We start from the raw sequence: 24147 nt of genomic DNA, 5'->3' as shown, positions 1-24147 counted from the left end.
CCTCCTCCCTACCCCTTCCTCCCTCCCACCCCTCCTCTCCCCCTCCCTTCCCCTCCTCCCCCTCCCCTACCTCCTCCCCTTCCCCCTCCCTCCCCTTCCCCCTCCCTCCCCTCCCCTCTCCCCCTCCTCCCCTCCCCTCCCTACCTCCCCTTCCCCCTTCCCTCCCCTCCCATCCCCTCCCCTCCTCCCCCTCCCCTTCCCCCTCCCCTTCCCTCCCTCCCTTCCCCCTTCACCCCTCTCCTCTCCCTTCCCCCCAGTCGCTCTCTCTTCCCCCCATCGCTCTCTCTACTTCCCAGTCGCTCTCTCTCTTCCCCCCAGTCGCTCTCTCTCTTCCCCCAGTCGCATCTCTCCTCTTCCCCCCAGTCGCTCTCTCTCTTCCCCCCAGTCGCTTTTCTCTCTTCCCCCCAGTCGCTCTCCTCTCTTCCCCCCAGTCGTTCGCTCTCTTCCCCCCAGTCGCTCTCTCTCTCTCTTCCAACAACAACATGCCCTCGAAAAAGCCTCGGCATCGCCGGGCACTCCAGCTAGTATATATATATAAATCGGTCGATCTGTCTGTCCTTCTGTCCTTCTGTCTGTCTGCACGTGTGCGTCTGGGCGGCTATGCGCTCGAAAGTTATAGAGCGTACCTACACGTGCGCTACCTCGAAAGAAAGCTTACCTTTCCCAAACGGTCATAAGCGTATTTACGTTTCGGCCGGACTAAAATTGCGCCCGCGGTATCCAAAAAACCTTCAACATTCCGCTCATTAGCATCTCATTATCCGCTCATTAGTGACAGAGTGACCTCGAGGTCGACCAATCATATGCCGGCTTGCTGCCGCGTGGTGCCGGGCCCTCCTACGGTCGAGTGACGGGACGATTGACCAATCCTACGCTTTGGTCACCTGACGGTCGACCAATCGGTGCGTGTGTGGGTGGGCCTTATCGTTCTGAACCGAGGTGAGTAGCCGCCATCTTGCTTCAATTCTTTTTCCTGCTTTCTGCGTCTTTCTTTTCAAATATACATTTCCAGCAAAATAAAATTGAATTTATTAAATTGTTTAAAAAAAAAATCACTCATTTGTAAATATTTTCTCTAACCTGAAGATTCTTTTTTCCTACCTTTCCCCGTTTTTTTCTTAGGCCTGAAAGCCTGGGCCTTTCTTGCCCAGCCAGGCCCGAGCTAGGTAATTGGCTTCTGCTAAGCTCCTCACCCGCCCCCCCCCCCCGTTTCACATTACCCGGGGCAATGGCGTCAGCCACGAGGGTCAGGGTGCGCGCCGCAGCAGGAGCAGGTGAGACGCGGCGTCTCTCTCTGTTCCGCGCTCGGCTCGGGTGGGGCTCTCGAGAGTGCGGATCTCGGCCTTGGTGAGCGGGGCTCTTGGGAGTGCGGGGCGGCTGGGGCTTAGAGAGCGGGCTCTCGGCCAGGGGGGCGGGGCTCGGAGAGCGGGTCTCTCGGGAGTGCAGGGCGGGCTCGGAGAGCGGGGCCTCGGGGAGTGCGGGGCGGGGCGGCTGGGGCTTCGAGAGCGGGGCTCTCGGGAGTGCGGGGCGGCGCAGCAGGGTTACCCCGGCAACCGGTCATGGCCGTGGCCGTCTCTCAGCCTCAAGCCCTCCCTTCCTCCCTCCCCCTCCCCCCTTCCCCTCCCCCTCCCTCCTCCTCCCCTCCCCTTCCCCTCCCCCTCCCCCTCCCCCTTCCCCTCCCCCCCTTCCCCTCTCCCCTCCCCCCTACTCCCCCTCCCCCCTTCCCCCCTTCGCCCCCCCTCCCCATCCCTTCCCCCCGCCCCCCCTTCCCCCCCGCCCTTCCCCCCCCGCCCCCCCTTCCCCCCCACCCTCCCTTCCCCCTCCTTCCCCCTCTCCCCCTCCCCCCGCCCTCCCTCACCCCCCGACCCCCCGCCCTCCCTTCCCCCCCCCGCCCTCGTCTTCCCCCCACCAGCCCTCTCTTCCCCCCACCCGCCCTCTCTCTCCCCCCCAGTCTCTCTCTCTCTTCCCCCCAGTCGCTCTCTCTCTACCCCCCCAGTCGCTCTCTCTCTTCCCCCCCCCAGTCCGCTCTCTCTCTCTCTCTTCCAACAACAACATGCCCTCGCAAAAGCCTCAGCACCGCCGGGCACTTCAGCTAGTATATATATAGATGAAGTGAATAGTGACAGCTTTCCAAGAAATCAACCAGGTCTCGGGGGAGGAGAGGAGAATGTGGTGTGGGTCTAAAGGAGGTGGGGTTGGAAGAACGTGATCTGTCTTACCATCTGGATAAGGTTCTCGCTCACATCCTCCCCCCTTTAGAATTGGATCATATTTTTCCCCCATCCCCACTGTGCCCTCCATGCTCTTAACCTCCCCCCCCCGCCACCACCTGAGTTTCTGACCTTCTGTCCCCAAGTTCCTGACCTCCTCCTCTCTCTCTCCTCCGATCCTCTCTCACTCTCTCCTCCGATTCCCTCTCTCCTCCGATCTCTCTCACCTCTCTCTCCTCTGATCCCCCTCGCTCTCTCTGAAGGCTGCAAAAATGTAGATAACAACAGCAATATTCGAGGCAAATATCCTGGAGGCTCCTTTAGTACAGTCATTAATTTTTGAAAGATAACCCTAAAGCCCTAGTAGCAGGCTTGAGCAGCAACGGCAGCAGCTCCAGGCTCGGCAATGTGGTTCGGCCCCACTTCCGGCTTCCACATATACAGTAATGCGCATGCACGACCGGCTCGAGAGCGCATGCACAGTACCAAACAGGCGTGCATGCGCAGCGGGAGTCAAAACACACCGTGCAAATAATCACTTTGTTAATTCTCCGCTCCACTTCCACTCTGACCTCTCTGTCTTTGGCCTTCTCCAGTGTTCCAACGACGCTCAACGTAAGCTCGAGGAACAGCTCCTCATCTTTCAATTAGGCACTTTACAGCCTTCTGGACACATTGAGTTCAACAATTTCACACCATGAGCTCGGCCCCTATTTTTTCAGATGGCAGCTGTTGATGATTCTGCTATTCCCATTTACACCTCTTCTAGACACATCTTTGTTTCTTTACATGTCCCATTAACATCTCCTTTTGCTTTGTACTATCACACGTTTTGTCTTTTAATCACTCCTGCCTTCCACCCTATCACATAGAAATATAGAAGATAGGAGCAGGAGTAGGCCATCCGGCCCCTCGAGCCTGCTCCGCCATTCAATGAGATCATGGCTGATCATCCAAATTCAGTACCCTGTTCCTGCTTTCTCCCCATATCCCTTGATCCCCTTAGCTTTAAGAAATATATCTAACTCCTTCTTGAATATATTTAATGAATTGGCCTCAACTGTCTTCTGTGGTAGAGAATTCCACAGGTTCACCATTCTCTGGGTGAAGAAATTCCTCCTCATCTCAGTCCTAAATGGCTTACCCCTTATCTGTAGACTGTGACCCCTGGTTCTGGACTCCCGCGCCATCAGGAACAGCCTTCCTGCATCTAGTCTGTCTAGTCCTGTTAGAATTTTATGGGGGAAAAATTCGGTATCGCCCTGTTTGGGGCGCCATTGTCGGCCATACGCAAAGTTTAACGCCTGGCGCTAATTATCGCCTCCGACAGCAAACTTGACTTTTATCGCCCCTGGAGGTGATTGGAGCACTAAATCAGGCGCTTCACATCTGTCTTAAGGCGCAAAGACCAAGGAGCGAGGTGCTACCTCACAGCGCTGGTGAAGCTCATGTGATGTCAGTCAGCAATGGAACACAGACGCACTGGCACCGTCCAATTCTTAAAGGGGAGTTCTGACGAATGGTCATCGACCTGAAACGTTAACTCTGTTTCTCTCTTCACAGATGCTGCCTGACCTGCTAAGTTTCTCCAGCATTTTCTGCTTTTATCTTAAAGGGGAGGGTTGATCTTGCTCTCCATCCACATCCTGCTCATTGCAGCCTTGAATCTCGGCCTGCAGAGACCTGTACATCAAACCTGCTGGAAAGAACAATGGAGAGACCCAGGGAAAGAGCTCAGAGTGCAGCCCCCACAGTCTCTTCTAAATAGATACAAGGAAGGGCAAATCAAAATGAACCTGCAAAGTGCTGCTCAGTATGCAAAACTCCTTCACACAGTGTTGAATCTCTCCAGAAGTCTCGCTCTCTCTCTCTCAGAATGCGTGGTGCACAAATGTCACCAACAAAAAAAACGGCAGGAAGCGGTTGCCTTTAAATTGCGCTCCCCCAGTCCCTTTCTGACTGCAAAACGTTCCCCTCAACCTGTCGTTGCTAGCGGCAGGCGGTAAGGCAGGGGGTGCCACTCAATATCCGGTCTGGGGCGCTACCGGGACGTTGCGCACTCGACTGACGTCATGGTCTGCCGCTGCAGGAGCTCATGGCAGCAGTGTTTAGCACCGCCGCAAAATGTCTAGTTAATTTCTCGAGCGGCGCAAGCATCGCCGCGCCCGGGCGCTAGTTGCTTTGTGCCCCATGTGCCCTCTTAAGGCGCTAACTGGAGGCGCAAACAACTGAATTTTTCCCCCTATAAGTTTCGATGAGATCCCCTCTCATTCTTCTAAACTCTAGCGAATATAAGCCTAATCGACCCAATCTCTCTTCATATGTCATTCCTGCCATCCCAGGTATCAGTCTGGTGAATCTTCGCTGCACTCACTCCATGGCAAGAACATCCTTCCTTAGATAAGGCGACCAAAACTGCACACAATACTCAAGGTGTGTCTCACCAAGGCCCTGTACAACTGCAGCAAGACATCCTTGCTCCTGTACTCGAACCCTCTCGCTATGAAGGCCAACATACCATTTGCCTTCTTAAGCGCCTGCTGCACCTGCATGCTTACCTTCAGCGACTGGTGTACAAGGACACCCAGGTCTCGTTGCACTTCCCCTTCTCCCAATCTATTGCCGTTCAGATAATAATCTGCCTTCCTGTTTTTGCTACCAAAGTGGATAAGCTCACATTTATCCACATTATACTGCATCTGCCATGCATCTGCCCAATCGCCCAACCTGTCCAAATCGTACTGGAGTTTCTCTGCATCCTCCTCACAGCACACACACCCACCCAGCTTTGTGTCATCTGCAAACTTGGAGATATTGGCCTAGAAATTCGGTTGGTAGCGCCAGCGATTAGCGCCTAAAGAGCCCGAGAATTGGGGCGTTACCCAATGTTCGGGTGGGCGCAGTGAATATTGCGCCACCTCCCATATTGAGTATTGTTTTAGCGCCGGCGCTAACTCTTTGCGCGCGCCCACGGGTGCAGGCAGATCATGACGTCATTTCAGTGTGCAACGCCTTTTTGGCGCCCCGGACCGGATATTGGGTGGCGCCCGGAACCTTTCCGCCTGGCGCTATAGTGACAGTTCGATGGAACGTTCCCAGGCCCTTCTCGGAGTCGGGGGGCGCTATTTAAAGGGGACAGCTCTAGTATAAAAGTTGCAGCCACTTGGCCTGTTCATTGTGATCGTTGCTGGAGAGAGTTGGTGAGCTACTGTGGAGCAGATTTTTTGGAATTTAGTCTTAGAATACTTGGGACCTTCAAACCTGTCCGGAGCAGCTGGAGCGCTGCACCTAACAGCGTTTGGACCGACTGGCATCGGTATGGGAGCTGCTTTGGATGGCAACGTCCTCATGGCCGGACACTGTGAAGGGGCAGAGAGACGGCGGGAGAGAGGTCCGGGATTGGCCAGAAGGAGGAGGGGCAATGGAGGTCGGCCAATCCGAGGGTACGCTGTGAGGGTATTCAGGCAGCAGGTCTCATACCTTGCAATGTCAGAGGAGCAGTGTGTGCGAAGGCTCCGATTCGGGAAGGAGGTTGTAACTGAACTGTGCCACCTGCTTGCTCAGGATCTGCAGCCGCGTCTACGGTGCAGGACCTCTCTGTCGGTGTCCGTTAAAGTGACTGTTGCCCTCAATTTCTATGCCACCGGATCCTTTCAGGCAGCCACTGGGGACATTGCGAATATCTCTCAGTTTGCAGTCCATTGTTGCATCCGGCAAGTTACAGCTGCCCTTTATAGACGAAGGCGTCAATTCATCAACTTCCCTCTGAGCCTGGAGAAGCAGGCGGAGTGCGCGCAGGGCTTCGCTGCTATTGTGGACTTCCCCATGGTGCAGGGGGCGATTGATTGCACACACGTGGCTTTGCGGGCGCCATTGCTCAATCCTGAGGACTTCCGCAACCACAAGGGGTTCCACTTCCTCAATGTGCAGCTGGTCTGTGACCACCGCCAAATGATCATGGCAGTCAACGCCCAATTCCCAGGGAGCAGCCACGATGCCTTCATCCTGCGGCAGACCTCAGTTTGTGGCCTTTTTGAGGGGCCGGCTCGCCCACGAGGCTGGCTTCTTGGGGACAAGGGCTATCCTCTCTGCCCATGGCTCATGACACCACTCCGTTTGGCCGCCACCCCAGCAGAAGAGCTGTACAACAGCAGCCATCAGGCGACCAGGAACATTGTAGAGCACACTATTGGTGTGCTCAAACAGCGTTTCCGCTGTCTAGACCATTCGGGGGGAGCCCTGCAGTACTCGCCGGGGCAAGTGGGTCACATCATCGTCGTCTGCTGCATGCTCCACAACTTGGCGATTCGACGCACCCAGCCAATGCCAGCTGTCCCTCAAGGTCCAGCAGAGCAGACGGATGAGGAGGAGGAGGAGGCCGAGCAGGCAGACGAGGAGGAGGAGGAGGAGCAGGCGGACGAGGAGGAGGAGGAGGCCGAGCAGGCGGACGAGGAGGAGGAGGAGGAGCATGCGGATGAGGAGGAGGAGGAGGAGGAAGATGGGAGGGCTCCTGCAAGTGGAAGGGCCATCCGTCAGAGGCTCATCAGGACTCGGTTCCAGGCCCCTCTGGCGGAAAGATGGGTGTCATTCGTCCTGCGCACTGCGGATCTTTGAATGGCTCTGAAGGCCAGCATGACTGTAAATAGTTACGTGTACCATTGCAAATTAAAACTTTTCTTTATTGTCACAAAAGTCCTTCCTTCCAGCATAACAACGTCATGTCAACAGAAACCATAACTAACAAAATGACAGTTAACTCTTCGGCAAAGCCGCAAAACTAAACAAACCATTTCCAACTATCACAAGAGGTGAGGGAGTCCTTCAATTTGGCCAAAGAAACGTCTCTGCACTTCCTCTACTGCTAGCCCCTTGATGGAGAACGACTTCTCTTTCGCGGTCAGCCCCTTCCCTCCCTGCTGCTCCTATGTAATTGAACCCCAGTGGGCGGGGTCAAGCTGGGGGAAGCCTGCTGACTGTGTGGAAGAGCAGAAGCCCCTGAGGGACGGCCTGGCTGACCTCTGGTCTTGGAGGGTGCGGACGCAGGTTGCTTGATCTGAGCATGGTTGGAAGCAGTGTGCACTACAGGTGGTGGCAGTTGCACTGCAGACGTACCAGCGGTGGCATGAGCAATGGTCACCTGCTGAGAAAGGACACCTGCACCATGGTCGGACGACACACTGGCTCTCTGAGGGGACCGGTTCGGCTCAACCGCCACAATCGCCCCGCTCTACTGATTCCTGGCCTTGTATGGTACTGGAAGGGCCCGGGGTGATCCTAGCTGATGCAGATAGGGTGGCTGCAGTGAGAGTTCGCGTTGCCTCAATCTGGGTGTGGACGAGGCCAGCAAGTGACTGCGTGGCAGCAGTGAGGACCTGTGTGGCAGGTGCCAGTGCTTCAGAGAAGCCCTGGACAGTTCTTTCCATTGCTTCGGACAAGGCCGGAGCAGTCCGTTCCACTGCCTCGGCCAAGCCCTGGACAGACCTTTCCAGGGATTGTCCGAGGCTCTGAACAGTCCTTTCCATTGCAGCCTCGAAGTCCTGGACAGTCCTCTCCATTGCTGCCCCGAAGCCCTGGACAGTCCTCTCCATTGCTGCTCCAAAGTCCAACACACTTTTTGCCAGCGTTTCTATCGACTGAGGCATCCTCCCCACTGCAGCCATCAGCTCAGTGTGCCTGAGCCGGGCCTGGGTGCTCATTTCAGCAAGGCTACGCACCTCCTCTGCACTCTGTGCAGCAGTCATCACTCCCTGCCTTGCCCTCCGGGGAGCCGGTGACCGAACATGCCTACCCCCCCGCGCTGCTGCATGCCGCTTGTTCCGGCAAATGGCTCATCAGCAGAGCCCCCCCCTCCCCTCCAGGGAACTACTATCTATTATGTCCGTGTGTAATTGAGACATGGACTGCAGGAGTTGGTTACAACAGGTCTTTACTGAGTGGAGACAAACTGGAACTACTATGCAAAGTTACTATACAGGCTTATATACAGGGGTGGTCACTACTGGTACTGCAGTATACAGGGGCTGCAGAATATAGTTCCTTCTGCAAAGTACATACACTACAATTCCTCCCCTTTTAGCTAAACAGTACATAACATTCGATTAATAATTAAATAACATATTTACAATTACAGTTGCTAGATACATTAGCTGAAGTTAAGCAATTATAAGTTCAGTCTTTGAGGAGGCTTCATGATTCTGTCTGGATAACGCCTCTTTTGGGGTATCAGGTTCTTCTAGCAAAGTTGATTCGGAATCAACGTCGTTGTTTGGTTCGTCTGCTTCCAATATCACCGATTCTGAGGTAGATGCAATTGGTACTTCGGTTTCATCACCAGGTGTATCGGATCGTGGTGTGGAATTGACGTTTTCCAGTGACTCTAGAATCTGGTCAGCATGGCGTCTTACAATGCTCTCTCCAACATCCACGGTATACCTTAGGGGTCCTTGCCGTGTGCAGATCGTTCCTGGCTGCCATTTCTCTGTGCAGTAGTCCTGGGCCAAAACTGGTTGACCTATCTTAAAACTCCTGGTCGGCCTTTCATTCATATTCTGAAACTGCCTGTTCTCCACATCTCTTCTGATGTTTGGCTTAACCAAATCCAAGTGGCATCGTAGTCTTCGATTGAAGAACATCATGGCTGGAGTTTGGTTGGTAACTGTTAGATCCGTGTGTTGATGGAGACACGGAATGCAGGAGTTGATTTAACAAGTGTTTACTGAACAAAGTCTGGAGGTGAACTAACAACACAAGACGCTACACAGGCTTATATACCCAAGTGGTCACTACTGGTACTACAGTATACAGGGGCTTCAAAAACATAGTTCCTCTTAAAAGGTACATACACTACAATTCCTCCCCTTTTAGATAAATAGTACATAACATTTTAAGTAATCATTAAATAACATTTTACAAGAACAATAATCTACACATTTGCTGAAGTTAATCAATTACAAATTCAGTCTCTCTGGAGGCTTCCTGACTCGGTCCGGATAACGCCTCGGTGGTATAGTAGGTTCTTTTGGCAAGGTCGATTCGGCTTCAATGCTAGTGTCACGTTTATCTGGTTCCAGTATCACCAGATCGGAGGTAGATACTATGGGTATCTCTGCTTCATCACTAGGCATATAGAGTTGTGGTGTAGGTTGTCCTTTTTCGGATGACTCTATGATCTGGTCAGCATGGCGCCTTATTATGCTTCCTCCAATGTCCACGGTATACATCAGCGGTCCTAGTCGTGTGCAAATAGTTCCAGGCTGCCATTTCTCGGTACGGTAGTCCCAGGCCAAAACTGGTTGACCTATCTGGAAGGTTCTAGTTGGCCTTTCATTCATGCTTTGAAATTGCCGGTTCTCTACGTCCCTTCTGACGTTTGGCTTGACCAAATCCAGCCGGCATCTTAGTCTTCTATTGAAAAACATCATGGCGGGGGTTTGGTTTGTAACCACATGTGTTGCATTCCTGTACGCAAACAAGAAGTTATCTACCTTATGTTGTAGATTTATTTCTTCATTACCCATGGCCTTTATGGCCTTCTTGAAGGTCTGGACAAACCTTTCAGCCAATCCATTGGTGGCGGGATGGTATGGAGCGGACGTGTAGTGCTTAACCCCATTGTTTTTTAAGAACTTCCTGAATTCTTCGGATACAAATTGCGGTCCATTATCAGAACAGATCTGTTCAGGCAGCCCATTCCTGGCGAATATGGTCCTTAATACTGTGATGGTTTTTTCCGTGGTGGTGGAGGACATCTTTATTACCTCCGGCCACTTGGAGTGTGCATCCACCGCGATTAAGAACATTGAGTCCATAAATGGACCAGCAACGTCGATATGTACCCTTTGCCATGGAGATGAGGGCCACTCCCATGGATGTAGAAGGGCTTGTGGTGGGGCGTTTTGGACCTTCTGGCATCCTAGACAGCTCTTGGTCATTTCTTCGATGTCTCCATCGATACCTGGCCACCACACAAACGCTCTGGCTAAGTTCTTCATTTTTCACTCCACCCAGATGCCCCTCGTGAAGCTCCTTTAGCACTCTATCCTTGAGTTTGGGTGGAATCACCACTCTGGATCCACACATCAAGGTTCCTCGGCACACTGACAGCTGTTCTCTTCTTTGTGAGAATGCTGGCAACAGTGGTTCGCCATGTGCTGGCCATCCCTTCACCGTTAAATCGTAGACTCGTGAGAGAGTCGGGTCATTTCGCGTTTCCTTTTCAATGGTAGAATTTGTCACCGGTAGACATTCCACTATGGTCGAGTGGAATATCTCCACTGGGTCCACTGTAGGCACCTCTTCCACCGTTGGCAACGGTAGGCACGATAACCCATCAGCATTCCCATGCTGTTTTGTTCCTTTGTACTCTATGTCATATTGGTGTGCCCCTAGGAAAAGGGACCACCTCTGTAGCCTTTGCGCTGTCATAATGGGAACGCCCTTTTTAGGGTTGAATATGGAGGCGAGGGGTTGATGGTCAGTCAACAAGGTAAACTTTTGTCCGTGTAGGTAATGGTTGAATTTCTTCACCCCCCACACCAGGCTGAGTGCTTCCCTGTCGATCTGGGCATAGTTACACTCAGCTGAGTTCAATGAGCATGACGCAAAAGCTATCGGCCGCTCCGAGCCATCAGGGAATCTATGCGATAATACTGCTCCCACGCTGTAAGGGGATGCATCGCACGCCAGTCTGATTGGCAGTGATGGGTTGTAATGAGCCAACACTTCCCTGGACGTGGTCAAGCCTTTGCATTTATGGAAGGCACGTTTACAGTCTTCGCTCCATTTCCAAACTACTCCCGATTGTAGCAGTGCGTTAAGCGGGTGCAGAACTGTCGACAAGTTTGGTAAAAATTTATGATAGTAATTTACTAATCCCAGGAACGACCTTAATTGTGAGACATTTTCAGGCGCTGGGGCCTTTACGACCGCTTCAATTTTTTCAGGAAAATTATGCAACCCTTCTTCGTTAATGACATGGCCACAATATGATATTTGTTTCTGGAAAAATTCGCATTTGGGGCGATTTGCTCGTAGGCCCCGTTCTCTCAGCCTCGTGAGCACCTGCTCCAAGTTGGCAAGGTGCTCGTTGTCGTTTTCACCTGATACAAGGATGTCGTCTAGGTAGCATTGAGTCCCCGGAATCCCTTGGAGGACTTGCTCCATAGCTCTTTGCCAGATAGCCGGAGCTGATGCCACTCCGAAAACCAGTCGATTGTACTGGTACAGGCCTTTGTGTGTTTATCGTGAGATACTTTTTAGAGGCCTCCTCAACCTCCATCTGTAGATATGCCTGTGCTAAGTCAATTTTGGTGAAACGTTTCCCTCCGGATAGTGAGGCGAAAATATCTTCTATCCTCGGAAGAGGATACTGTACCGTGTGAAGAACCGGGTTTACAGTCACCTTGAAGTCCCCACAGATGCGAACTTTTCTCTGTTCTTCAGATTTATCATTATTCAACGTTTTCTTCATGACCGGGACGATGGGTGTTGCCCACTCGCTCCAATCTACCTTGGATAACACGCCTGCTTTTTCCAAATTCTCCAGCTCTGCCTCGACAGCTGAACGAATTGCGTATGGCACTGGCCTTGCCTTAAAAAACCTGGGAATTGCCGCATCTTCCACTTTTATTGAGGCGGTGGCGCCTTTCAGGGTTCCTAGTTCCTGTTGAAACACTTCTTTGGCATTAGCCAAGATTTCTTTTAATCGTCCAGGTATGACATCATCATCGTTTTTTTTCTTACTGGTCACCGTCAGTGCCTGAATGGAGTGCCAGTCTAAATGTATCTTTCTGATCCATTCATGTCCCAACAACGGTGGACCACCATCTTGCAGAACGTATAAATACAACTTCTGTATTTCCTTGCCGTTGTATACAACAGGCACCCTTATTTTCCCTCTGGGGTATACTTTCTGCCCCGTATATGTCTTCAAGACAATGGATGTGTCTTTCAAAGGTATATGCGGAAATAGCCGCTCGTAATCCCGTCGACTCATGACGGTCAGAGCTGATCCTGTATCTAGCTCCATTTTGACTGGGGACCCCGTTATCGTGAGGGTAACCCAAATGGTCTGGTAATCTTCTTTGGCAATTACATTATGTAATTTGAGACAGCTTAGTCTCTTGTTTCCGGAGTCGCTATCGCTCTTCTGGTCTTCGGAGCTACTGTCCGTCATCATTTGTACCTTTCTGTACTTTTCCTTATTGACCTTTTTACTGTCAGCGGATTTCTTTCCAGATCTGCATACACGTGCAATGTCTCCCATCTTTCCGCATTGCCTGCATGCTTTGTCCTTGAACCAGCAGTCCTTCTGGTCATGGGTGGATCTGCCGCAGCGATAACATCTCTCGAAACCCCGTGTCATTTCATGGGTGCCGAAGTCCTGTGGCTTTTGCTGTATCTCTGCAGCTCCTCTTGCTGCTGCTTCGTATGATACAGCCACACTGAAAGCCTTGTCCAGTGTCAAATCTTTCTCAGAAAGTAGTCTTTTCTGTGTTCCTTCGCTTAGGAGACCACAGACGAATTTGTCTCGAAGAGAATCTGCCAGTCCTGCCCTGAATTGGCAGTGCTTTGACAGCTTTCATAATTCGGTGAGGTAATCAGCGTTACTTTCATTCTTGTGCTGATTCCTCCTGAAGAATTTGAATCGTTCCGCTATCAGCAGCGGTGTTGGGTTTAAGTGCTCCTGTAAGGTATCAACAATCTCCTTAAAATTCTTGTCCATCGGTTTGGCTGGAGTGATCAAGTTTCGTAACAGCCCGTATGTCCTTGCGCCCATCAGATTTAGAAGTACCGATGCCTTTTTATCATCCGCTACTTCATTCGCCTTGCAATATACCTCCACTCTTTCCACATATGTGGTCCAATCTTCTATATCAGTATCGAAAGCAGTAATATTGCCAGTCTTTGGCATCTTGAAAATCTAAAATGGCGCTTCCCGCGATTTTCTTTCTTCCCCGCCGAGTTAAGATGGCGCCTTCCGCGCTTTCCTGCCGCTGCCGCTGCTGCCAACGCTGTTCTCTGCGGTTCCTGTTGCGACCTGCAGCTTTTCGCGGTATTTCTATTTTTTTTTATATATCGCTTCAATAGTTTCTCCGTTACTTGGAGAACCGTTCCCGTCATGGAGCGGACCCTCTGGGAATTTCCCCTCCCTCTGCTCGGTCCGAATGCCGACCTGCTTTGCAGCACCGGCCGCGTCCTGAGTGCTCCACCTTCTCTCTCTCTTTGCTTCTGCTTCCTGACTCGCTGCCCGGCCCCGTTGCAGAGCCACCCAATCGAGCTCTAGCCCGCCGCAGCCCAGGAAGGATCAGTGCACTACCTGCCACCAGCCCGTTTTGCTGGGGAAACCACAGACTGGAGACCAAGCCTGGCCCTCGTTTTCGAGTTTTTTTTTTCCTTGCTTCTGGCTTCGACCTTCGTCTGAGGAATCGATCCCCTTGAGGTGCTGCTGAATTGCAGGTAAGTTCGTTTCTAACTCGTCGCCACTGTTAGATCCGTGTGTTAATGGAGACACGGAATGCAGGAGTTGATTTAACAAGTGTTTACTGAACAAAGTCTGGAGGTGAACTAACAACACAAGACGCTACACAGGCTTATATACCCGAGTGGTCACTACTGGTACTACAGTATACAGGGGCTTCAAAAACATAGTTCCTCTTAAAGGTACATACACTACAGTAACCGCATATGTCGCATTCCGGTAGGCAAACAAGAAGTTATCCACCTTGTGTTGTAGGGGTATGTCTTCATTACACATTGCCTTGATAGCCTTCTTGAATGTTTGAACGAACCTCTCAGCCAATCCATTGGTGGCTGGATGATATGGGGCGGATGTGTAATGCTTAACACCATTGTTCTTTAAGAACCTCCGGAACTCTTCAGGCACAAACTGTGGTCCATTGTCGGAGCAAATTTGTTCAGGCAGCCCATTTCTGGCGAATATGGTTCGTAAGACTGTGATAGTTTTTTCTGTGGTGGTTGAGAACATTTTTATTACCTCTGGCCACTTTGAATGTGCATCCACCGCAATTAAAAACATTGAGTCCATAAATGGACCAGCAAAATCAATGTGCACCCTTTGCCATGGAGATGAGGGCCACTCCCATGGATGTAGAGGGGCTTGTGGTGGGGCATTTTGGACCTTCTGGCATCGTGTACAGCTCTTGGTCATCTCTTCGATTTCTCTATCGATTCCCGGCCACCACACGAACGCTCTGGCTAAGTTCTTCATTTTTACCCCTCCCAGATGACCCTCATGAAGCTCATTGAGCACTCTATCCTTCAATTTGGGTGGAATTACTACTCTGGATCCACACATCAAGGTTCCTCTGCACACTGACAGCTGTTCTCTTCTCGGCGAGAATGCTGGCAACAGTGGTTCGCCATGTGCTGGCCATCCCTTCACTGTTAAGTCATAGACCCAGGAGAGTGTCGGGTCATTTCGTGTTTCCTTTTCTATGTTTGCATTCGTCACAGGTAGACATTCGACTATGGTCGAGTGGAATATCTCCACAGGATCCACTGCAGGTGCTTCTTCCACCGTCGGCAACAGTAGGCGCGACAATCCATCAGCATTCCCATGCTGTTTAGTTCCTTTGTACTCGATGTCATATTGGTGTGCCCCTTGGAAAAGGGACCACCTCTGTAGCCGTTGTGCTGTCATTATCGGGACGCCCTTCTGAGGGTTGAAAATGGAGACGAGAGGTTGATGATCAGTTAGTAGAGTAAATTTCTGACTGTGCAGGTAGTGATTGAACTTCTTCACCCCCCACACCAGGCTGAGGGCCTCTCTGTCAATCTGGGCGTAGTTACGCTCGGCTGAAGTTAACGAGCGTGACACAAAAGCTATCGGCCTCTCTGAACCATCAAGGAATTTATGTGACAGTACCGCTCCAATGCCGTAGGGAGACGCATCACACGCCAGTCTTATCGGTAGTGATGGGTTGTAGTGAGCCAATACTTCTCTTGAAGTGATTAGGTCTTTACTCTTCTGAAAGGCCCGCTTACATTCATTGCTCCATTTCCGTGCTACTCCAGTTTGTAGTAGGGCGTTCAGTGGGTGCAGAATTGTGGACAAATTCAGCAAAAACTTATGGTAGTAATTCACCAATCCGAGGAATGACCTCAGTTGCGACACATTTTCAGGCGCTGGAGCCTTAACCACTGCTTCAATTTTGTCTGGGGACTTATGTAACCCCTCTTCATCAATCACGTGGCCACAATACGATATCTGTTTCTTAAAAACTCGCACTTGGGGCGATTGGCTCATAGCCCATGTTCTCTTAGTCTAGTGAGCACCTGCTCTCGGTTGGCAAGGTGTTCACTGTCATCTTCACCTGTCACTAGGATGTCGTCCAAGTAACACTGAGTCCCCGGAATCCCTTGCAGGACTTGTTCCATCGCTCTTTGCCATATCGCCGGAGCTGATGCTACTCCGAATACCAGTCGATTATACTGGTAAAGACCTTTGTGAGTGTTTATCGTGAAATACTTCCTAGAGGATTCTTCAATGTCCATCTGCAAATATGCTTGTGCTAGGTCAATTTTTGTAAAACGCTTCCCTCCAGATAGTGAGGCGAAAATATCTTCTATCCTCGGGAGAGGATATTGTACTGTGTGAAGGACTGGGTTCACCGTTACCTTGAAGTCCCCACAGATGCGAACCTTCCTTGGCTCCTCAGACTTATTGTTTAACATTTTCTTCATGACAGGAATGATGGGTGTCGCCCACTTGCTCCAGTCTACCTTAGATAACACGCCTGCATTCTCCAGATTCTCCAGCTCTGCCTCGACGGCTGGACGAATTGCATACAGAACCAGTCTTTCTGCCCCGTATACGTCTTCAAGACAATGGATGTCTCAAGGGTATGTGTGAGAATAGCCGCTCGTAGTCTCGTCGATTCATGATGGTCAGGGCTGACCCTGTATCCAATTCCATTTTGACTTGGGACCCTGCTATCGTGAGGGTGACCCACATGGTTCGGTGATCCTCTTTTGCGATTACGTTGTGAAGTTTGAGACAGCTTAGTCTCTTGTTCCCGGATTCACTATCGCTCTTCTGGTCTTCGGAACTACTGTCCGTCATCTTTTGTACTTTCCTGTACTGTTCCTTAGTAGCCTTTTTGTTGTCGTTAGTCTTCTTCCCAGACCTGCAAACTCGTGCAATGTGTCCCATCTTTCCGCATTGCCTGCATATTTTGTCCTTGGACCAGCAGTCCTTCTGGTCATGGGTTGTTCTGCCGCAGCGATAACATTTTTCAAATCCCCATGTCATTTCGTGGGTGCCGTATTCCTGTGGCTTTTGCTGTATTTCCGCAGCTCCCCTTGCTGCTGCTTCGTACGATACTGCCACGCTGAAAGCCTTATCTAGCGTCAGCTCTTTCTCTGAGAGTAACCTCTTCTGGGTTCCTTCACTCAGGAGTCCACAGACAAATTTGTCCCGTAGAGTATCTGTCAGTCCTGCTCCGAACTGACAGTGCTTTGATAGCTTGCGTAGTTCCGTAAGGTAATCAGCATTGCTCTCATCTTTATGCTGATTTCTCCTGTGGAATTTAAATCTTTCTGCTATCAGCAGCGGTGTAGGATTTAGGTGTTCCTGTAGGATATCAACAATTTCGTTAAAACTCTTCGCCATCGGTTTGGCTGGAGTGATCAGGTTCCGCAATAGGCCATACGCTCTTGCGCCCATTAAGTTTAGTAGTACCGATTCCTTTTTCTCATCGGCTACTTCGTTTGCCTTGCAATATACTTCGACTCTTTCCACATACGTGGTCCAGTCTTCTATTGCATTACCGAAGGCAGTGATATTGCCAGTCTTCGGCATCTTGGAAATCTAAGATGGCGCCTCCCGCGCTTTGCCTTCTTCCCCGAGTTAACAAAATGGCGCCTCCCGCGCTTTGCCTTCTTCCCCGCTGGATTAAGATGGCGCCTCCCGCGCTTTCCGTCTTCTCCGCTGCTGCTAGCGCTGTTGCTGGCGTTTTATGCCTTGATGGCAATGCCCTATGGTCTTCGCGCACTTCCCCCCCGCGCTGCTGCTAACGCCGCTCTCCGCGGTTCCCGTGGCAAACTGCAGCTCCTCGCGGCTTTCTGCGCTTCTAATTTCTTTTATTTTCCCGTCGTCAGAGCAACCCTACGGGACACTTTCCTCCCCCTTCTCGGGTCTGTACGCTGCCCGGCTTCGTAGCACCGGCCGCGCCCTGTGTGCTCCACCCTCTTTCTCTCTCTCCTCTTCCCGACAACGCTGCTCGGCCCCGTTGAAAAGCCACCCGATCGAGCTCTAGCCTGCCGCAGCCCAGGAAGGATCAGTGTACTACCTGCCACCAGCCCGATTAGCTGGAACACCATTGACAGGATAACCAAGCCCCGCTCTCGACAGCCTCTCCTGCAAATCTTCAACTCCGATGAATCAGAGGCGGATGCCTACGGTCGACGCCCATTTCTTCTGTTTGTTTTTTTTTCTTTCTTCCTTCTGGCCTCGACCTCTAACAACTTCGCTTCAGGGATGGATCCCCATGAGGTGGTGCAGAACTGTAGGTAAGTTCGGATCTGCTCGTCGCCAGTATTATGTCCGTGTGTAATTGAGACACGGACTGCAGGAGTTGGTTACAGCAGGTCTTTACTGAGTGGAGACAAACTGGAACTACTATGCAAAGTTACTACACAGGCTTATATACAGGGGTGGTCACTACTGGTACTGCAGTATACAGGGGCTGCAGAATATAGTTCCTTCTGCAAAGTACATACACTCCACTATCCCCAGTCTGCAGATGTGTACGCTCCCCTGAAGTTGGAACGGATGCTCCGGCTTCCACCTGATCCTCGCCTCCGGAGGCAGCTTCAGGGCGCAGATCCCAAGTTGGTGATGCAGCATCTGAAAGCAGGGAGGTGGAAGAGTGGCTTTAGCAAAAGGTCAGGTTGGCGGCAAGGCATGCCAGATTGCGGCAAGGCTCTGACATGGCTGCACACTGAGAAAGCATGCTGGCGGGGGGACCAAGTGGAAGGGGACAGCTGAAAAAGGTGAGAGCCTTACCCTCACTGTCGAGAAGGGGGTCGGCAGCGGCAGTGGTAACAGGACCACTCAGACGTCCTCCAAGAATCTGGTGCACTCTCTCCTTGAGATCCGTGAGTGTGACCACTTGTGGAGGTCCACCACCGGTTCGACGCTGGTCCTTTCGGATCGTCGCCAGCTTGGACTGCAGGGGAAACAAGGGGAAGCTCTGTTGCATGATGCCTTGAGAGATCATCTCATGCCCCCCATGGTGCAAGAGCCCTTACATGATGCCTTGAGAGAGCATCTCATGCCCCCCATGGTGCAAGAGCCCTTACATGATGCCTTGAGTCAAATGTGCATGTGTGTGCCCAGAAAGGGCCATGGGTGCTTGCTGACAGATGGCCATTGGGGCATCATGGCAAGAGGGTGCGCGAAGTCAGGTGCAGATGGAGGGAATCAGAAGTTTGCATAAACAACACTCACCCTAACGACCCGAGCGAGGTCATTGAATTTCTTCCTGCACTGAACAGGGCTCCTGGTCACCATGCTGCTGGAGTTGACCCTCTGAGAAACATCCCTCCATGCTTGGCGGTAATCCTTTTGATTCGGCCTCCTGCCATTGTCAGGATACAGAACATCTCGACGGCGCTCCACTGCGGACACCAACTCCTCCAGAGCCTCAGTGCTGAAGCGCTCTGCTCTCTGTCTCACCTTCTCCATCCTGACAAAGTTTTTTGCGCCAGAGAAGGAAGAGCGCCGATTCTGAGGCCTACAGGGCGTTGAGTGTGGAAGCTGAGGCTGACTGACCCACCCCTTTAAGAGCCGGCCGGCGCCTGGAAGTCTCGTGCTTATCGGTAATTGAGATGACCTGCGCTGCGCCTGTCCGCACCGATATTGGGTAGCGCCGGAAATTTTGCGCCTTAGGAGGCCCGTGCAACATCTGAATTCACGCCTCAATCCCCTTTGGGGGCGATGCGACCCAATATCGCGCCAGGCGGCGATAAGTTTCGTCTGGCTATAAACTTTGCGCAGCGCCAGTTCTAACGCCTCAAGCGGGGCTATACCCAATTTCTAGGCATTACATCTAGTTCCCTCGTCTAGATCATTAATATATATTGTGAATAACAGGGGTCCTAGCACCGATCCCTGCGGTACCCCACTAGTCACTGCCTTCCACTCGGAAAAAGACCCCTTTATTCCAACTCTTTGCTTCCTGTCTGCCAGCCAGTTTTCTATCCAAGTCAGTACCTTACGCCCAATCCCAATTGCTTTAACTATGCACGCTAGTCTCTTATGCGGGGCCTTATTGAAAGCCTTCTGAAAGTCCAAATACACCACATCCACTGGTTCTCCCTTATCTATTCTGCCAGTTACATCCTCAAAAAATTCCAGTAGATTAGTCAAGCATGATTTACCTTTTGTAAATCCATGTTGACTTTGTCCAATCCTGTCACTGTTTTCCAAGTGCTCTGCTATTACATCTTTTATAATGGACGCTAGCATTTTCCCCACTACCAATGTCAGGCTTACTTATAATTCTCCGTTTTTTCTTTACCACCTTTTTTAAATAGTGGGGTTACATTAGCTACCCTCCAATCCATGGAACTGTTCCAGAGTCTATAGAATTTTGGAAGATGACCAGCAATGCATCTACTATTTCTACGGCCACTTCCTTAAGTACCCTAGGATGTAGATTATCAGGCCCTGGGGATTTATCGGCCTTCAAATCCCGTCAATTTCCCTAACACCATTTCCCTACAAATACTGATTTCTATCAGTTCCTCCCTTTCATTAGACCCTATGTTCCCCGACATCTTTGAGAGATTATTTGTGTCCTCCTTTGTGAAGACAGAACCAAAGTATGTATTTAACTGGTCTGCCATGTCTTTGTTCCCCATTATAAATTCCCCTGATTCTGACTGCAAGGGAACTCGGCTTGACTTTACCAATCTTTTTCTCTTCACATATCTATAGAAGCTTTTACAGTCAGTTTTTATGTTCCTTGTAAGCTTACTCTCATATTCTATTTCCCCCCTCTTAATTAATCCCTTTGTCCTCCTTTGCTGAATCCTAAACTGCTCCCAATCCTCAGGTTTACTGCTTTTTCTGGCCAATTAATATGTCCTCTCCTTGGATCTTATGCTATCTCTAATTTCCATTGTTAGCCAATGTTGAGTCACCCTTTTTGTTTTATTTTTATGCCAAACAGGGATGAACAAATTCTATAGTTCATCCATGCGATCTTTAAATGTTTGCCATTGCCTATTCACCATCAACCCTTTGAGTGACATTCCCCAATCCATCCTACCTAACTCGCACCTCATACCATCATAGTCTCCTTTATTTAAATTCAGGACCCTAATCTCTGAGTCAACTATTTCATGAAGAATTCTATCATATTATGATCGCTCTGACCCAAGGGGCCTCGCACAACAAGATTGCTAATTAATCCTTTCTCATTACATAATACCCAGTCTAAGATGGCCTGATCTCTAGTTGGTTCCTCGACATATTGGTCCAGGAAACCATCCCGTATACACTCCAGGAATTCCTCCTCCACAGTATTGCTACTAATTTGGTTAGCCCAATCTATATGTAGACTAAAGTCACCCATGATAACTGCTGTGCCCTTATTGCATGCTTCTCTAATTTCCCATTTAATGCCATCCCCGACCTCCATATTACTGTTTGGAGGTCTATATACCACTCCCACTAAGGTTTTCTGCCCCTTGGTATTTCTCAGTTCTACCCATACAGATTCCACATCATCAGAGCTAATATCCTTCCTTTCAATTGTGTTAATCCCCTGTTTAACCAACAATGCTACCCCACCTCCTTTTCCTTTTTGCCTATCTTTCCTGAATATTGAATACCCCTGGATGTTGAGTTCCCAGCCTTGGCCACCCTGGAGCCATGTTTCCGTAATCCCAATCATACCATATTCGTTTACCTCTATTTACGCAGCTAATTCATCCACCTTATTACAAGTGCTCCTCGCATTAAGACACAAAGCCTTCAGGCTTGTTTTTTTAACGCTCTTAGATCTTTTAGAATTATTGTATACTGTGGCCATGTTTGATTTAAATCCTTGATTTCTCTGCCTGCCACTTTTGTTTTTCTCCTTCCTGTCTTTTGCTTTTATCCTTGTTTCCCTTTCCTCTGTCCCCCTGCTCAGGTTCCCAACCCCCTGCCATTTTAGTTTAAACCCTCCCCCAGAGCATTTGCAAACACTCCCCCTAGGACATCAGTCCCGGCCCTGCCCAGGTGCAAACCGTCCATTTTGTACTGGTCCCACCTCCCCCAGAACCGGTTCCAATGTCCCAGGAATTTGAATCCCTCCCCCTTGTACCATTCCTCTAGCCACATATTCATCTGAAATATCTTTCTATTTCTACTCTGACTAGCACGTGGCACTGGTAGGAATCCTGAGATTACTACCTTTGAGGTCCTATTTTTTAATTTACCTCCTAACTATATGTTATATTCAGCTTTTAGGACCTCATCCCGGTTTTTACCTATATCGTTGGTACCTATATGCACGACAACTGGCTGTTCACCCTCCCCTTCCAAAATGTTCTGCAGCCGCTCTGAGACATCCTGACCCTTGCACCAGGGAGGCAACACACCATCCTGGAGTCTCGTTTGCAGCCGCAGAAACGTCTATCTATTCCCCTTACAATAGAATCGCCTATTACTATAGCTCTCCCCCTCTTTTTCCTCCCGTCCTGTGCAGCAGAACCACCCCTGGTGCCAGGAAGTTGGCTGCTGCTGCCTTCCCCTGGTAAGCCATCCCCCCCATCAGTATCCAAAGCGGTATATCTGTTTGAGAGGGGGATGGCCACAGGGGACCCCTGCACTACCTGCCTGTGCCTACTACTCTGCCTGTTGGTCACCCGTTCCCTTTCTGCCTGTGCCACCTTTACCTGCATTGTGACCAACTGATTAAATGTGCTATTCACAACATCCTCAGCATTGCAAATGGTCCAGTATGTATCCACTCGCAGCTCCAGCGCCGCAATGCGGTCTGTCAGTAGCTGCAGCTGGACACACTTCCTGCACACATGGTTGCCAGGGACAGAGGAAGTGTCCCTGAGTTCCCACATCATGCAGGAGTAGCATACCACGGCACCGGGCTGTCCTGCCATGAATTACCCTTTAATTAATTCAAATTAAATTAAACAAATCAATCCCACCAATTTCACTACAGTTAAATGATATATTTAATGGCCCTGGTTTACAAACAGTCCCCGCTACACCACAGAGACCCTAGAAACTATAAACCACAGAGTTTAAGTTTAAAAAAGAGAGAAATACTCACCAACCAATCACTTACCTGCTTTCTGGTGACGTCACACTTCGATTACTTTTTACTTCTCTCCCTCTAAGATTGGTAAACCTACCCGCGCCTCGGGCTCACCTTATATAGCTCGCCGCCGCCGCCAAGATTCCCACCGCTGCCGCTCTGAGGGCTACCCGTGCCTTGGGCTCACCTTTTATACTGCCGCCGCCGCCGAGATTCCCGCCGCTGCCGCTCTGAGGCCTACCCGCGCCTCGGGCTCACCTTTTATACTGCCGCTGCCGCTGCCGAGATTCCCGCCGCTGCTGCTCTGAGGCCTACCTGCGCCTCGGGCTCACCTTTTATACTGCCGCCGCCGAGATTCCCGCCGCTGCCGCTCTGAGGCCTACCCGTGCCTCGGGCTCACCTTTTATACTGCCGCCACCACCGCCGAGATTCCCGCCACTGCCGCTGTGATGTCTCAGCTTCCATTGCAACACAAGCAGCAGCCACCCAACATCTGAGTGCTGCAGAGGAAACTCAGAGTGCTGCCATGCAAGGTCAGCTTGCTGCCATGCAATCTCAGACTGCTCCTTATTGGCTGTGGATTACAGTGTGCAAAGGGGCTTCGAGGGTGTAACAGAAGTCCAGTAATCTGTCCTCCAACAGATTACTAGGATTGCTGAGGCGCCGCCCCGGGGGAGTGGCAGTGGCTCCGTGGAGCACGAACCTGCTGTCCGCTCTCAGCATGACAGCATTCATTCTCACACCCCTGCCACTCTGCCAGTGCCCTTGCTGTTGCCTGTCAGCCAGCCAGCCCAGACTGCTGCAGCTCATGCCAAGATGGTGCAGTCTGCAACTGGGCCTTCTCGCCTCAGAGCTGCTCGAGGTCGTCCTCCAAGACCATCTGCAGTCTCCCCCACTGAAAGTCAGCAGCCGTCCACCAGCCATGCTGCAGACACTGGGGAAGCACTGCATAGGAGCACTAGGACAGGCAAAGGCACACATAAAACAGGCACTAAGGGAATGCACAACAGTGATTAGTTTACATTTGTATGCAATATGGCTCGATTTATTTTATAAATTTGGTTTGGAATGTTTATTTAATGTTGGGTTTTATTTTTGGATTGTGGCCAAGCAGACCCTGTGATCGCCAGTGACAGAGGGAAGAGAAGGTGTTGGACTGTTGGTGATTGGAGAATTGGGGTTGCGTTTACTCGTATCGCATTCGAATGAGTTCTTCATGGACAGGCCAGCCAGAAAGGGGCTGTCTAGGTTGTCTCCTCCCTTCCTCTTCCTCCTCCTACTCCTCAGCATCTCGCTGTATAGCTGGTCACAAGGGCTGTGCCCTCATGATGGCGAGCTTGTGCAGCATGCAGCAGACCACCACAAATCTTGACCTCGCTCTGCCGAGTATTGCAGGGCTCCTCCAGAGCAGTCCAGGCAGTGGAAGTGTTGTTTCAACACACCAATGGTCTGCTCTATCATATTTTGTGTGGCATCATGGTTCAAATGCAGATGGCACAGCGAACCACCGCAGAATGAAGCCATCATGACTGCTGCCAGGATACCAGGTATTGACCTGCATGTTTTGCTGCCTATGGCCAAACAGCAGCTGGATGTTGAGGGAGTGGAATTCTTTTTGGCTGTGGTACATCTCAGATATGGCATGC

Source organism: Somniosus microcephalus, chromosome 5, assembly GCF_052327205.1.
Source record: "Somniosus microcephalus isolate GS21.2 chromosome 5, FLI_Smic_1.0, whole genome shotgun sequence".
Taxonomy (NCBI): domain Eukaryota; kingdom Metazoa; phylum Chordata; class Chondrichthyes; order Squaliformes; family Somniosidae; genus Somniosus; species Somniosus microcephalus.
This window is presented reverse-complemented; position numbering follows the sequence as displayed.